This window comes from Schistocerca serialis, chromosome 12, assembly GCF_023864345.2.
Source record: "Schistocerca serialis cubense isolate TAMUIC-IGC-003099 chromosome 12, iqSchSeri2.2, whole genome shotgun sequence".
In the NCBI taxonomy this organism is placed as follows: domain Eukaryota; kingdom Metazoa; phylum Arthropoda; class Insecta; order Orthoptera; family Acrididae; genus Schistocerca; species Schistocerca serialis.
Window position 1 is genome coordinate 60,145,798 of NC_064649.1, and position 15,556 is coordinate 60,161,353.

Below are 15,556 nucleotides of genomic sequence, written 5' to 3' on the forward strand. Positions count from 1 at the left end.
AGAAGCTATTCCTATGAAATGGTATTGCAAGAAAACGATTTTAGAATAGGGTATGTATTCAAAAAGACAGATGAAAACATAGCGTGATCTTCTCACATAACGGTGGTCTGAACAATACTGCGCTCAACAGTGAACAAAGTTTGTTAACTGACAATAATCATTCCGACAAACTAACTGCACTGCGATGCAGTCTTACCTCAAAAGAAGCTCACATTATACAGAATTTGTATCTTTCCACCATTCAATATATACATCGTATTCACCCTTGCTGTCACTCAAAACAAATATTTCTTCATCTAGGAGATGCAAATCAGCACAGCACTACGGAATACTTCCGTCACCTACCACACTTCGAATAAGAATGCATCCGATTGTGCAGGGAAAGATTGTGCCACAATAAGACCAAAGATTGTTTAGCTGTAACATAAATGTCTCTCCCTCTCTCAGTTCAGACCCTTTACGGGTAAATCTGCGGTGTTCAAACGTTTCTGCTGTCGCGAAACATTTTTTTGGTACCGGTTATCACATGGGGTATAATGACGCAGAAATTCTGGTGTGCGCTTTCAGCTTTTGGGATAGTGTGATGAACGATGAAGTTGGGGTTAACTTGGCAAGTGACTTCATTGAAACGAGTCAATGCCACTTTTTGACCCGTTGGTAATTGATATTCACTACGGATTGCTTCTGATGTTGGCTGTGCTAGTTGTTTACTCTCTCTCTCTCTGTCTTGTGTGTGTGTGTGTGTGTGTGTGTGTGTGTGTGTGTGTGTGTGTGTGTATGTTTCAGCTAGTCTCGCCTACCGAGAATTTAAATGTCTTCCCGGCCGATGTGACCGAGCGGTTCTAGGTGCTTCAGTCTGGAACCGCGCTGCTGCAACGGTCGCAGGTTCGAATCCTGTCTCCGGCATGGATGTGTGTGGTGTCCTTAGGTTAGTTAGGTTTAAGTAGTTCTAATTTCTAGGGGACTGATGACCTCAGATGTTAAGTTTCATAGTGGTCAGAGCCATTTGAACGATTTCTTACCATAGTTCTCTGTCACTGCGTATGTGGTTTTCAAAAATGACAGGTTGTGCACCCGCCAAAATAATTGCCGTTTTCGAAGACGTCACCCGGCTGCGTTTCCGTGAGTTGTTAGAAATTTTTGTACGCCAGGAGAAACTCAAGTTTCACAAACTACTACTTGATAATCAAATCGCGCTCATTGTAAAATCTATTTAGTATGTTGCTGGGAAACAAGTGACTCATTCAGTTGTAGTTTTATATATTGGTTGAATTATTAATTAATTAATTCATTCATTCATTCATTCATTCGAATGAGACCAGTCTTTGGGAGAAATTGGATCAAAGCAGTAGGTACAGGCGGTTGTAGTTTTACTTCTTAGGAGACTTATCCCTTTTATTTGTTTTCGGGTACAACGAGTCTATTTTCTTTGTGTAGGTTCTGTTGGCGACTCCTAGTGTGGTCCTAAGGCGACTCCTCCACACTCGCCTTCGCGAATGTTGGCAGGTTAACCGTCCAAATAATATGATCACATAATACTTGCGCGAAAAAAATACTCCCAATAAGTTGCAGCGTAAGCTTACGATGCAAATAATTGAATCACCTAACAGTTGAGAAAATTCTGTCCCACATACTTTCTATTCACGCCATATCATCGTTTACCGAAAGAGTTAAATTACAAAACTAGTCGCTCATACAATGGAAACACTGATTTACAACGTAACGAAAGTTACTGAGCTTTTGTAACGACCGAAAAACTTGTATTTGAGAAGTATAAAAAATACGTGTTCAAATTAATTATGAAAATATTAAATTAATTTTAAAAATACTTATTTTTTATTTATTGGCTTCCGGAACGTACCCTTGCAGCCATCTCATCACTGGAAATAGTTCATTAGAGTTTGCTTGACAGTTCAGTGTATACATTAGTTTAAATCTCACACAGAGACGAAGTTACATAGGCTTGATAAAGGACAGATTCAGACAAAAAGCAAACTCTACATCCACAGTACATATTTTAATACGTTAATGCGGAACCGATTCACGCCGGGAAAAAAAAAAGTGAGTTCCACTTTTGGGCACTGGGTGCAAATCCGGCTTTGTAAATGCAAGGAGGACGCGTAGAAATGTTCCCATATGTAATGTATTAAGAATGGGACATGGGCAAAAAAGGTCAAACTCGTCTGAAAGACATGGTGCTGATTTTGTTATTAACGGTTGCTTAGACAGTTTGTTCAATAGAAGCACCGGAGACATCGACGAGATGCCTCATGCGTACATCGACGCGATCAGCAGTTGCTCGCAGCGGTTCCGATGAAATCTGAGCCACGTATTCGTGTAGAGCGGCCTTCAGATCAGCTACAGACCTAACTTTCCCCTGGTAAACGCGTTCTTTTCAATATCCCCAGAGCGACTAGTCGCACGCATTCAGAACATGCGAATTTGTAGGCCATGCATCTGGAAAACCTCTGCAGATAACACGTTCGTGGAAGGTTGCATTACGCAGATCTTTCTCTGGACGAGCGAAAATGGCTCTGAGCACTATGGGACTTAACATCTGAGGTCATCAGTCCCCTAGAACTTATAACTACTTAAACCTAACTAACCTAAGGACATCACACACATCCATGCCCGAGGCAGGATTCAAACCTGCGACTGTAGCGGTCGCGCGATTCCAGACTGAAGCGCCCAGAACAACTAGGTCACAACGGCCGGCCTGGACGAGTGACTTGTAGTATTGCCACACTTTGCATGAAAACAGTGGTTTTCACACAGTTTCATTCTTCCCAAGCAGGAATTACATGCTGTACAAGCAGGTCTCGATAACGTGCAAATGTCACGATTTACCTGACAGGCCTGCTGGGTGTATTCCATTCAAAGAAGAACGGACCGAGAGTAAAAACTGATCGTGAATCCACACCATAGAGTAACATATGGTGAGTGCAATGGCTCTTCGTGCAGAACATGTTGTTTAGGAGTACGCCAGATTCAGCAGTCCTGTGTATTCACTGTATGCCTGTAGTGTAAATTATGCCTCCTCACTCCATACTACTTTGCCTGGCTGCAAATCATCAACACGATCCGAAGGGCGAATTCAGGACGTCGCAGCGGATCATACGGTTTCAGTTGTTGCACTGTCTGGATCTTGTACGAGTACCAGTGTAATACAGCCGGCACAAGTTTCCGTACTGTTGACCATAGGATAGACAATTCTCGTAACACTGCACGGGCACTAGCAGTATCCGGGTCACGTGCTGCATGGTCAGATACAGCAACAGCGACCTCGTCAATAACTTCTACTGGGATAGGACAGCTTCCTCTTCCAGGCGCCACATCAAGTGTACCTCTCCTCAGAACTTTTAGTCGGCGATACTCTCTCACTGTTGCACTGTAATTGCTGCCGTTCACATAAAACAGTTTCACTAACAGTGCACTGTCTCTCGATAGCTACACTGTTCACCCACGTTATGGTTTGTAAAATGACGTCGTGGGTGTCATACCGTCGCGCAAACGGTGTACAGCGCCTGATTTGCTCCTGGTGGCTAAAACTGGAACTAAAGTTTTTTCCAGCGTAAATCTGTTCGGCATCAACACATTAGCTTATCTACCAAATTTATCTGCCCTTTGATAATTACGCCCACAGTGGGCCTCTGCGAGTAGTAGCACTTTAATTATAATTACCTGGTGTAATTAAAAAGTCTGAGCAAGTATGTAAGTGAAGACACTCCTACGGCCGGCCGCGGCAGCCGAGCTGTTCTAGGCACTTCAGTCCGTAACCGCGCTGCTCCTACGGTCGCAGGTTCGAATCCTGCCTCGGGCATGGATGTGTGTGACGCCCTTAAGTTGGTTAGGTTTAAGTAGTTCTAAGTTCAAGGGAACTGATAACCTTAAATGTTAAGTCCCATAGTGCTCAGAGCCATTTGAACCATTATGAACACTAATACGCGGCGAGTGACTGAAAACATTTGTAGAGCTGACATGCCGCCCAGAAACTAATCTCTTTCAGTTGTCTCCCTCGAATGGAAAAGTAAAAGAAAAAACACGACTGAACGAAAACAGCCTATCGGCCTATCGGCTGCTAAAACCAGTCGGTTGTCCCCTCACTAATTAGGTGGCGCTGTTCCCTTTCTTCATTACAGAGTGCGAGATACTAATTTTTATAGTATCACAGCACTTACTGAAAGAGACACCTCTTTACTGTTAAAAATCGAGCTCATCGGGGAAGCAATCACGACCCGCCCTTAGGCTACAGTTGTCGAAACTTTACCCGCTAAAGGCGATGTCCCAGGTTCGACACCTGTCCGGTTTAATCTGCGATACTATTGAAGCACACACTGTGTCCCGTTGAGCGCAGAAAGCTAGTGCGCGCTCACTTTCTTTCCCTGTGACGTCAGACTTGGCGCCTCGCCACACACACGTAACGCCGGCCGCTGCATTCGCTGCTACGATGCCAGAGTCGCCATCCAGCTAGACTGCATGAACGACAGAAATGACGTGACCAATATGGGAATGGAAAACAAATTGAAACCTCACGGCCTGAAAGGGTGTTGTGATGCTATTCACTGGTTATAAAATGCATTCAAATTTACATAAAACTTGGCAGTGTGCATTGATTCACCATTATGACGCTCGAGCCCCTCTGGACTGCATGCTTGAAGCGAGTTGCTGAGAGAAAGTGTCAAAAAGTCAGTCTACCCTCTCCTGAGGGACGATTGCCCACAGCTGTTGTCATTGATCCTGGATACTCTAAATGCTCGCAGTTGAATGGGGTTGACGCCCCACCTGCTGCTACACTTGTGCTATTGGCAACAGGTCTCGTGATCTTGCTGACCGTGGGGGCGAACTTCCACGGTACGGAGACAGTCCACCTTGTGGTGGACGAGCGATATCCTGATGAAAAATGGCAAGAATGTATTACCACGGCAGAGCTAACGCCTGGGGACGTAGTATGTCCCTCACGCACCGTTATGCCGTCACAGTTCCCTCAGTCACTACCAGCTACGACTCGAAGTCACACCCAATGGCTCCCCATACCATGACGACAGGAGTAACTAACCCCCTCTGCCCCTGCAAAACATAACAAAAACGGGACCTCACCCCATGTGGCTGCCTTACTCACCGATGATGCTCATCAGAGGTGGTGTAGAACTGCGACTCGTCGCTGATCAGAATGCTACGACTTTCGTCAGCAGGCCATGCTTCTTGGTCGTGGCACCTCTCCAAATGCAGCCGTTTGTGTTGTGGTGTTAATAAGAGCCTACGTATGGAACAGAATTCCCTATTGCAGCTGCTGACAGTCTGTGATGAAATGGGCGGGTAGCACGGAATGTTGCATGGAGTCGTTTCATGCCATCGGAAGGCTGCGCAGATGTGAAGGGATCACGATGTGCCCGGTGTACAATACGGCAGTGCTCCCTTGTTGTGGTTAAACTTTGTCGACAGTAACTTTGACGACGATTAAGGCCACTGTCACACCCGAATGCCCCACAAATCAGGATGTTTCACAATTCGTTAACTCCGCCAAACTGAGACACACAATGACGCCCCTTTTAAACAATGTCTGTTGCTGACAACGCTGCCTCACACGCGTACCCTTGACCCCGGTGTCCTGATAACGCTGCCTCACACGTGTACCCGTGATCTCAGTGTCCTGCGCAGTGACGACTGAACATCTGACGGTGTTCATGTCCCCATAGATATCTTACCGGGTATGATAACACTGTACACGAACAGCACTAGTGCATTCTGCTGGCCTTTCTACTTGTCATAATGAGTTGTAAATCTGGTGGTTTACATACCGTCCGATTGTGAGTTTGTGTACAAAGTTACATTCACATCCAAACGCTCTTGTGGGAATTTCACTTGTTTGTCAGAATAACGTAAACGAGCTTCGACGTTCTAGTCAGACTGTGGGTGCTGGCTATGGCAGGCGCTCTAATAAAACGCCTTTGAAATGATTAACGTCACTACGTCTACAATTTGCTAACCACTCAGCGTTCTCCGTGTTCAATTGCCATTTTTTGTTCTGTTGCTGAATAATGGAATGTGACACTGTTAACTGTTACAGTAAGAGGAACAGGAGGAAAAGTTTTACTTGTTGTGCGTTTATACATTCTGACTCAATTTCACCTGTCGATGGATGTCGTATTATGCGACCCGCAATTCAGTAAACGCCCTACAAAAAACCGCGCTTAAGTTTTTCGTATTGTCTAACTCGCTTTGCGAAAATTATCAGTCATAAAAACGAACAACACCATTGTGTAGTAAATTTAACGTAGTTGAGTTTTGTTCTTGGATACATTGTGGCTGGACGTTGCAGTTTTCGAGTCGTTCAAGACAAACGAAAAAGAAGTTGATCTTCAGACGCACCCCCACTCCCACACTCAGACCCCACCGGTTAGGATTTCTAATATGCTGTTCGTGGCACTCACTGCACAAAAAATTGCAACTGCGCTAATTATTTCCCACATTCGATCTTTTTTTGCCTTTGCTGACTGGCATTATTACACCACCGGCTTACTCGAGCCCTTACAAATAGCAAAACTTGATGTTTTCCTAGCCTTTACCCAACAATTTGGTGAATTTTAATTGCATAAAATAATTATTCTTGTATTCCTCAGGCGACCTCTGCGGTCGCAGGTTCGAATCCTGCCTCTGTCATGGGTGTATGTGTTGTCCTTAGGTTAGTTATGTTTAAGTAGTTCTAAGTTCTAGGGGACTGATGACCTCAGAAGTTAAGTCCCATAGTGCTCAGAGCCATTTGTAATCGGTAATTTTCGATGTAATTGGCAATGTAATTAGTTTAGTGTTAAGTCTCCTAAAATGGTTTTTGTTTCATTCCCCGCACGGGCACTTTTAAGTTAATAATGTTAATGAAATACATGACTATGCTACTATTTAGGAGCCATAGACTCCTCCTAATATCTGAGTGGAAAAAGGCAACTTTTATCAGCAAACGATCACGCCAGAATAAATGCGTCTCTTTGCTGACGTCATAAGCGTTTTCTGCCTCGGCACTTCATCCCACTGGCTCTGAAAGCGCCTCTGGTAGTGAGTGCGTAAATATATCGCTCGTTACTTACTCCGTACGTCCTGCAGCGTAGCAGAACTGGAAATAAACTAAAATACGCTCTTATCGACAAATAAGGTGTACCTTGCAACGGGGCTATTCGACAGGAAAGCTATGGAGATGCGAGGTAGGAGCTGAGATCAATAGTGGGAAATGCAGTCGATGGGAAAGACAATTGGTGAGGAGTAGAGTGTGTGTGGGAAGGGCAGTGGTTGCAAGAGGAAAAGGATGGGGATGGATGGAGAGGGAACGGAGATAAGAGCAGTGTGTAGTGGGTGAGGTGGGTAAGAGATAAAGTTGGTAGGAGGGATAAATATGAGGACAGATCTCATTGACTGGGAGAGGAAGCTGGATGAAGATGCGTTTGGATGGGATGCGCAATGTGGGAAGGTGTAGGGATGGCGATCAGAGGGCAGAGAAAGAGGTTATTGGAATCTAGTTTGCGGGCAGTATAGTAGATGCTTAGGTGTTCGATGTGGTTGAGGTGGGATGGGAATCTGATGATATGATAGAGAAGTGGAAAGGGTTCTCCTCCTGCCACAGATGTACTGTTGATACCAAGAGCAGTAGGTAAGTAAAACAGGGAAGTTTTGTGGTCTGAATGAACATGCGAAACTCTGTTCCCGCAACACGTAAAACAGCATTCGTGTTTCACTGAGGGACAGGGCATTCGGCAATTCCCCGCCACCCAGAATTCCGCAGTGACAGCAAAGTAGACACGAGCCACAGTGGAGCGGTGCAGGAGAGTGGTCTGCGCGGAATTTATGGAACCGCCCGTCAGCAGGCGCCAATGCCGCGCGGGAGCGTCGGGAACGTCGAAGACGGTGGACTGGAAGAGCAGGGGGCGGGGAAACTGGGGCTCGCGAGAAACTGGAGCGGCGCGTGACGCCGGCGGCGACGGCGACGCCTCGCGCCGCCAGCTGCGACGCCGACCGTCGGGATTAAAATCCATCTCTCCCCGTGGCTCTGTCCGACGCCGGAAAGTGGAGCAGCCGTTCCCGCCCCCAGAAACAAAGTGGTGTCTCCCATGGTCCGTGTTCACGTGTATATATGCACCACTGTGAGACTGGCTGGCGTGCAAGTAAGGCGTATGACGTGATACACAGCTGAAGCGTGGATTGACACAATTTCTGATACTTCCACGGTCTCATACAGGTTTTATTTTATGTATATAGACTGAAGCGGCAAGCGAAAATTAGATCCAAGGCCGGAAATCGAACCCAGGTCTTCTTCTTACAAGGCAGTTTGGTTCAAATGGCTCTGAGCACAATGGGACTTCTGAGGTCATCAGTCCCCTAGAACTACTTAAACATAACTAACCTAAGGACATCACACACATCCATGCCCGAGGCAGGATTCGAACCTGCGACCGTAGCCGTCACGCGGTTCCAGACTGAAGCGCCTAGAACCGCTCGACCACACCGGCCGGCTACTAGGCAGGTGCGTTAGCCACTAAGCATCTTTGGCACAGCGGTTCGCACAACTGCACGGATTACACATCTCCCTCCTAGTCTAAATTCCCCCTCACACACGGAATTGCAGAGGCTCTCCACGTCCTGGAATAGGATTTCAGCATCGAACGTAAATGGGAGATCCAGCCTGAAACTCAGGTGGAGGTACTTTCACAAATGAAATGACAACATTTTAGAGACTTCACTGGTTACATGCAAATATGATTTTATGTATATAGACTGGAGCAGCGAGTGAAAATTTGTACTTAGGCAGGGAATTGAACCCTGGTTTCCTTCTTACTAGGCGTTAGCCACTAAGCCACCTTGGCATAGCGGTTGCCACAATTGCACGTATTACTTTGGCCTTGGTACAAATTTCGGCTCGCCACTTCAGCGTATGTATGACACCACTAAAACACTCCGTCTTCAGACCTCAGGTAACCTACCGGGACCATCCGACCGCTGTGTCATCCTCACAGGAGGATGCGGATAGCAGGGGCATGGGGTCAGCACACCGCTCTCCCGGTCATTATGGTGGTATTCTTGACCGAAGCCGCTACTATTCGGTCGAGTAGCTCCTCAATTGGCATCACGAGGCTGAGTGCACCCCGAAAAATGGCAACTGCGCATGGCGGCTGGATGGTCACCCATCCAAGTGCCGGCCACGCCCAACAGCGCTTAACTTCGGTGATCTCACGGGAACCGGTGTAGCCACTGCGGCAAGGCCGTTGCCCATGACACCACTAAAGCCTTTGAAATTGTATATTTTATTTGTATAAGTACTTACTCCTGGGTTTCAGGCTGGATCCTCCGTTTATGTTAGATGCTGAGATGCTGTTCCAGAACATAAAGAGCATAAAGTAGACGGGGGCGGCAGTGAGAATTTGGATCGAGGAGGGAGGCGTGAGCGGGCAGTCGTGTAAACTGCTGTGCTAAGGTGGCTTGGTGACTAACACACATGCCTGGTAATCAGGAGACGCAGGTTCGATTCCCGGTTTCGGTACATATTTTCAGTCGCTGCTTCAGCCTACATATATAAAAACAGCTGATGCATGTTGAACATTCAGCGTAATCAGTGCGTTCAGCTAAGCGCTGTCGCCGTTGCCTTGGCGACGTATGCACTTAGGATTGGACGGGATTAAAGAACAGGTCTGTGGTCCAACTATCTGTCCGCCCATCTCATGAGAGCCCTTTTTCTCAGAAACAGGTAAACGTATGAAGAGCAAATGTATGCCCCATAGTAGGGTCACTGGCACATTATTGGTGTAATTAACAATTTTCGAATTTTTTCCTTTACTTGGGAAATTGATGAATCTGGGTCGCAGGGAAGTTCCCTGCTGGTCTTCATTAGTCAGTTTGAGAATATCAAAATATGACTTAAATTCAAGTGGCAATTATCATAGCATGTTAATATGACTCAGAAATTAATAATAATATAGATGAAACCTCGCAATAAACCATGGGAAATTACACAAAAGGCACATCTAAAATTAAAACGTTCTCAAAAATTTTGGGATTCTCGGGGCCGGTACCTTGCCATTATAGGTACTGATAATGGCAAAAGTCGTACGGATTCTCGCTTCCCGGGAGACATGAACTATCTACATATATAATGAGATTTTTAAATTACTTTCAGTGGGTGAGACCCTCTCGCACTTGTACTTTTTATTTTTTGGGGCGGTATTCCTTCGTTCCTTTTTCTAACCGTTAACGAAAACCAGGGTGTAACAATAAGAATGAAAAACCAAGATCGCAGTACTCGAAGCTGGTGTAAGACAGGGATGCAGATATTTTACTCCTAATGTTCAATCCGTTCCTCGAACAAGCAGTGACGGAAATAAATGGTTCAAATGGCTCTGAGCACTATGGGACTCAACATCTTAGGTCATCAGTCCCCTAGAACTTAGAACTACTTAAACCTAACTAACCTAAGGGCATCACACACATCCATGCCCGAGGCAGGATTCGAACCTGCGACCGTAGCAGTCGCGCGGTTCCGGACTGAGCGCCTAGAACCGCATGGCCACCGCGGCCGGCTGAGGGAAATAAAAGAAAGGTTGAAGAGGGAGATTATAATTCAAGCTGAAAGGATTTCAGTGATCAGATTCGTTGATGACATTGCTGTCAGCTAAGCTGAAGAAGAATTACTGTACACATTGAACGCAATGAAAGATCCTGTGTGTACAGAATAAGGATTGACAGAACACTTCAGGAGGACGAAAGTTATGAGGAGTAGCAGAAATGAGGTTAGAGGCAAATTTAACATAAAGAATGGAGCTCTCGAAGCAGACAAATTTAAGAAATTCTGCTACCTTGACAGCAAAATAGCAGATGATGTACGAGTCAAGGGTGACATAAAAAGCAGATCAGCCCAGGTAAAAGGGACCTTCTCGGCCAAGAGTAATCTAAGTAAAAAAACTTCTGATAATCTACACCTGGAGCACACAGTGAGCAGTGGTTACTCACGGCCTGTAAGAAAACGGGAAAAAAATAGAATCCAAACATTTTAGCTCTGGTGCTACAGAAAGATGTTGAAAGTTAGGTGGACTGCTTAGAGAAGGAATGGAGCGTTCAGAATCGACGAGAAGAGGAACTTACGGAAGAGTTTGATAAGAAAATGGTTCATGACAACAAGGTATGTATAGATCTGATGTAATCAAATTTTCCTTGAGATATTTGAGTGTAACAGGCGATGAGTTACGGCATCAGGGAACGATTTCTGTGGCTCCAGAAGAAGCTGTGGAGGGTAAAAACTATAGTTTTAAGACAGAGATTGGAATACGTCCAACAAATAACTGAGGACCTAGGGTGCAAGTGCTTCTCTGTGATGAAGAGGTTGGCACAGAAGAGGAGTTCGTGGACGGCCGTATCGAACTACAAGACGGATCACTTAAAACTTTCCTGACAGGTCTAATGCGGCTCAGCATGACTTATCCTTCTAAGCCAACCTCTCCATATCAAAGCAGCATTTGTCCACATCGTCCTTAAATATTTATTGGGTATATTTAAATCTCTGTCTTCTCTTACAGGTTTCACTGCCTAAAGATCCCTCATATATCAAGGGAATTGCTCGTTCAGGTCTTAACAGAAGTCCTAGCAGATTATTCCTTCTTTTAGTCGATGTCTTAAACATGTTTGTCTCCTCACCGATTCTGTGGAGAAGCACCTTATCAGTTCACCCAAGTTTCAACACCCTTCTATTGCACCATGTCTCATACGCTTAAATTCTTTTCTTTTTCAATTTGTCCAGTGACCACGATTCAGTTTCGTACAGTCCTGTGCTCCAGATGTACGTTTCAGAAACTTCCGTCTTAAATGAAGGACTACGCTTGATAGTAGACTTCTTGTAGCGAGAAATTCTCTCCTTAGCTGCGCTAGTCTCCATTTTTTATCCACCTTGCGTGGTTCGTCACGCATTATTTAGCTTCCACAAAGTAGCGGTGTTCCCACTTGGTTCACTACTTGGTGCGCAATTTTGTGTTACGTTTATGAGTAATCTCGTTTTTTCCATTTGTAATTACTATCAACTTTATCATTTTCTTCACCTATCACTCGACTGATCTGCTATATCCGCCGCTATATAATCGGATAATTGCACAACATATTGACGCCTACAGCACTTGAAAATCGCCTGTAAGGCCGAAAGTGGGCAATCGCGCAAGATGTTGAAGTGAGAACTTGTCAAAAACAGTCGAGGTGGAACACTTAAAAATGTATTTTAAGGGGAATTAGAACTGAAATTTTTTTTCATATTTTCGGTCGGATTTTTATCTCATGATAAAATTTGCAATTTTCCGTATATATATATGTGTGTGTGTGTGTGTGTGTGTGTGTGTGTGTGTGTGTGTGTGTGTGAGAAGTATTTTATTTTTTAAATATAATCTACATTGGTTGCAACGTTGAAAAATTTTTACGTGCATTATTTCAAGAGCTAATGAAACCGGTAATTAAGGCTGCGGTTTGCTTTTATAAAGGTTAACAGTGTTGGTCATGTCCAGAAGAGGATGGGCACCAGGCTGAGGAAGCTCAAACAAAGAGATAAAGAAATTTCCTGATGGTAAAACCATAAGAGGCAGGCTGACGTACAAAATGATTGATGAACTACAGCAGTATTATGGGATGGCCATTAGAAATAATACTGAGGATTTTTTTAAAATGAAGCAGGCAGTATGGGGTACCCTCTTCCACAGACTGTCAACTGATGGAAAACCAGTACATCACATTTGCCTTTCTGGACCTGATTATGGTGCAACTACCGCAATGTCCAGTATTCAAACAGTTCATACAGCCATAAACATTATATCCCAGCAGCAGTCATGGATAACAGAGACCTGGAAAATCCTGAATTACTGAAGAAGTGTCTGCATGGTCAGACTCAAAATCCCTGTGAGACGTTCAATAGTCTTATATGGACTCGCTTACCAAAAAATGTTTTTGGTTGGAATGAAGGCACTGAAGTGGGAGTCAGAGATGCTGTTATTGCTTTTAATGATAGCAACATTGGTAGGGTGAAAGTGCTACAGCATATGGGAATTAATCCTGGAGCAAACTGCATCAGAGAACTTGCACAGATGGACAAGGTTCGCATAGATAAAGCGCAGTATGCAGCACAGATGGCCACTAAAGAGTCCAGAAATAAGAAAAGAAGAAAAAATGTGGACAAAGATCAAGAGGACGATGTACAGTATCGTGCATGGTGCTTCTGAGTGACTAAAAATTAAAAAAAAGTTAGGCATGTATTAAGTGAGTTACAGTCTTTTGTAACTTGAGAAGCCGTCCTTGAAAATATACATGTTCTGTTGCATTTTTCCCCAAATCTTAGAAACCACTCCGAGTAGAGTATTCAAATTTTCAGGGAGTAATAGCATACATATCCTAAGTCTGTTGAACTAAAAGAACAACATAATGTTACGTATAATTAAACTTATTTCGGATAATGTACAAAAAATACACAAAATTTTAAGCGTGTAATTAAAGAATTGGATTTCCGATAGCAGTGGCTGAAATTGAGTTGCTATTGTTCAGTACTCTCAGAACATACAGATTAATGTCCTGTAAAAGTTTCATGTCAATGGCTACAGTGGTTCCAGAAATACAGGGAAGCCAAGTTACTAAATTTAACATTGTCGGGATTGGGCGTTCGAACTCCTCTGAACTTTATTTTGGTTCTTTCGCAGACAGTATGCTGCCTTCATTAGTCATCATTCGTCTCAACTGGACCTGTAATTTTTCCTCATTTTTACTGGAGATAGCAATTCGTCAGCGAATCTTAGCATTTATATCACTCCACCGTGATTTCTCAACCCAGTTCTGAACCGTAGGTATTAACACTGAACGTCCGAATAGTGTACGGTCTGTTGTGCATCCAGTACAGCCCTCCAATGCGAACTTTAGTGCCTTGACCTCAGCGCGTGCATCATTGCCGTCAAGCGCGTAAAGGGAACTTACAGGCCATGTTGTTGGATAAGTCCGCTCTGAAAAAAAAAAAAAAAAACGCTTCGTTACAGTGTTGAATTTGTGTGAAACTTTTATGCTTTGTTACCGCATGTACTCCCAGATGTAGATATAATTCTGTAGTCTGGAAAACCACTACAAAGTAAGTAGCATCATAGTGTCGGCAGCGCTCTTAGATTATTCGCCGAAAATGAGTTGTTAACACTTGGCGTCTGTCACACCGTTTAATTACCTTGCAGTAATACCAATAAGTGATGCGAAATACGATGAATGCGGCAGAGCATCTGGACGGAAGGCAAATGGAACGGTTATTTGAAGCCTTCGATACTGCCCTTTGGCTTTGAGCTACTACATCGTGAAAATGGTGGACATAAACGACTCCTCGACACCCAGTATGCCCAACATACGCACCATAAAAGTTAAACGTAAGCTCCATGGCCCAAACCCGTGACCGTGCTGTTGGCTTCACTGCAAGCACAGAACGGTCTTTCTGCGCTGCGGCACTGGGAGGGGGAGGGTAGCGGGACCGTCGCTCTGGGCGCCTCTTAAACCCACAGGTACGATCCCCGGATGTCATCTGATAACAGGCTCAGTGGACCTGGGTCTGACTTGGGCGCATTGGTTCAAGAAAAAAAATCCTCTTTCCCACCCGGTATTGAACCCAGGACCTCGAGAGCCTGAGGATGGTCCTCTACCCGCTCGACCACCAAGTAGCCGCACTATTACAAGAGCCATACCTAGTCTTATTACACGACATCCGTTGATTTCGCCATCTCAAAAGCAAACTGTCATCTGTCAAACTAACCTAGACGTCAGGCTGTTACCTTAACTTAAATTCCGAAAAATTAATATTGGCCAGCCACAAAACAAATATTGCCAATGTTCTGTTTTCCTTCAAGTATTGCGTCACACACCAAATCATCATTACATCAGATGCGACACACAGTATAGGTAGATTAACTTGACCCGAATGGAGGGTTGCTGGGAAAGTGTTGTCCACCTGTTGACGAACAGGCATACAACGCATTAGGGTGATCGATTTTAGACCACTGTTCCCGCGACTGGAGTCTTTCTGAAGTGGCCGAGTCGACGACATCGGAAGAGGTCAAAGACACGTTACTAGGTTCGGAAGAGGCCACTGTAGTCCATACACATGTGCAAATGAGATACTCTGGATACTTTAAGGGGAATCTTTGGCAAAAAAATGGCGTTGCTATCCTTGTGAAACTCCGCCGATGTCTGGTAGTATCACGAGAGTAAAGTTAGGGAGGTTAGGGCCTGTATGGAATCGAAAGCCTGAGTGAAATTGGGTGGATAGTATTAGGCTTCTGTAAAAGTTCGTAGCGTTTTTGTTTTAAGTATTGATACTCAAGTTGCTATGGGTTTCTTTATCGATTGTTATTTTTTATTAGTAGTCCATTGTCGGTATTTGAATTTAAATATTGTCATTTGGAGATACTGCGTGGAGCTGTAAATGGAGTGCAAAAGTGGAGAAATCGGAGCATTCCCGACATATTCCTCTGCTTGACGTCAGTATAGGGGTGACAACAGCGGAGGCAGCCAGAAACATTTGCGCCGTCTA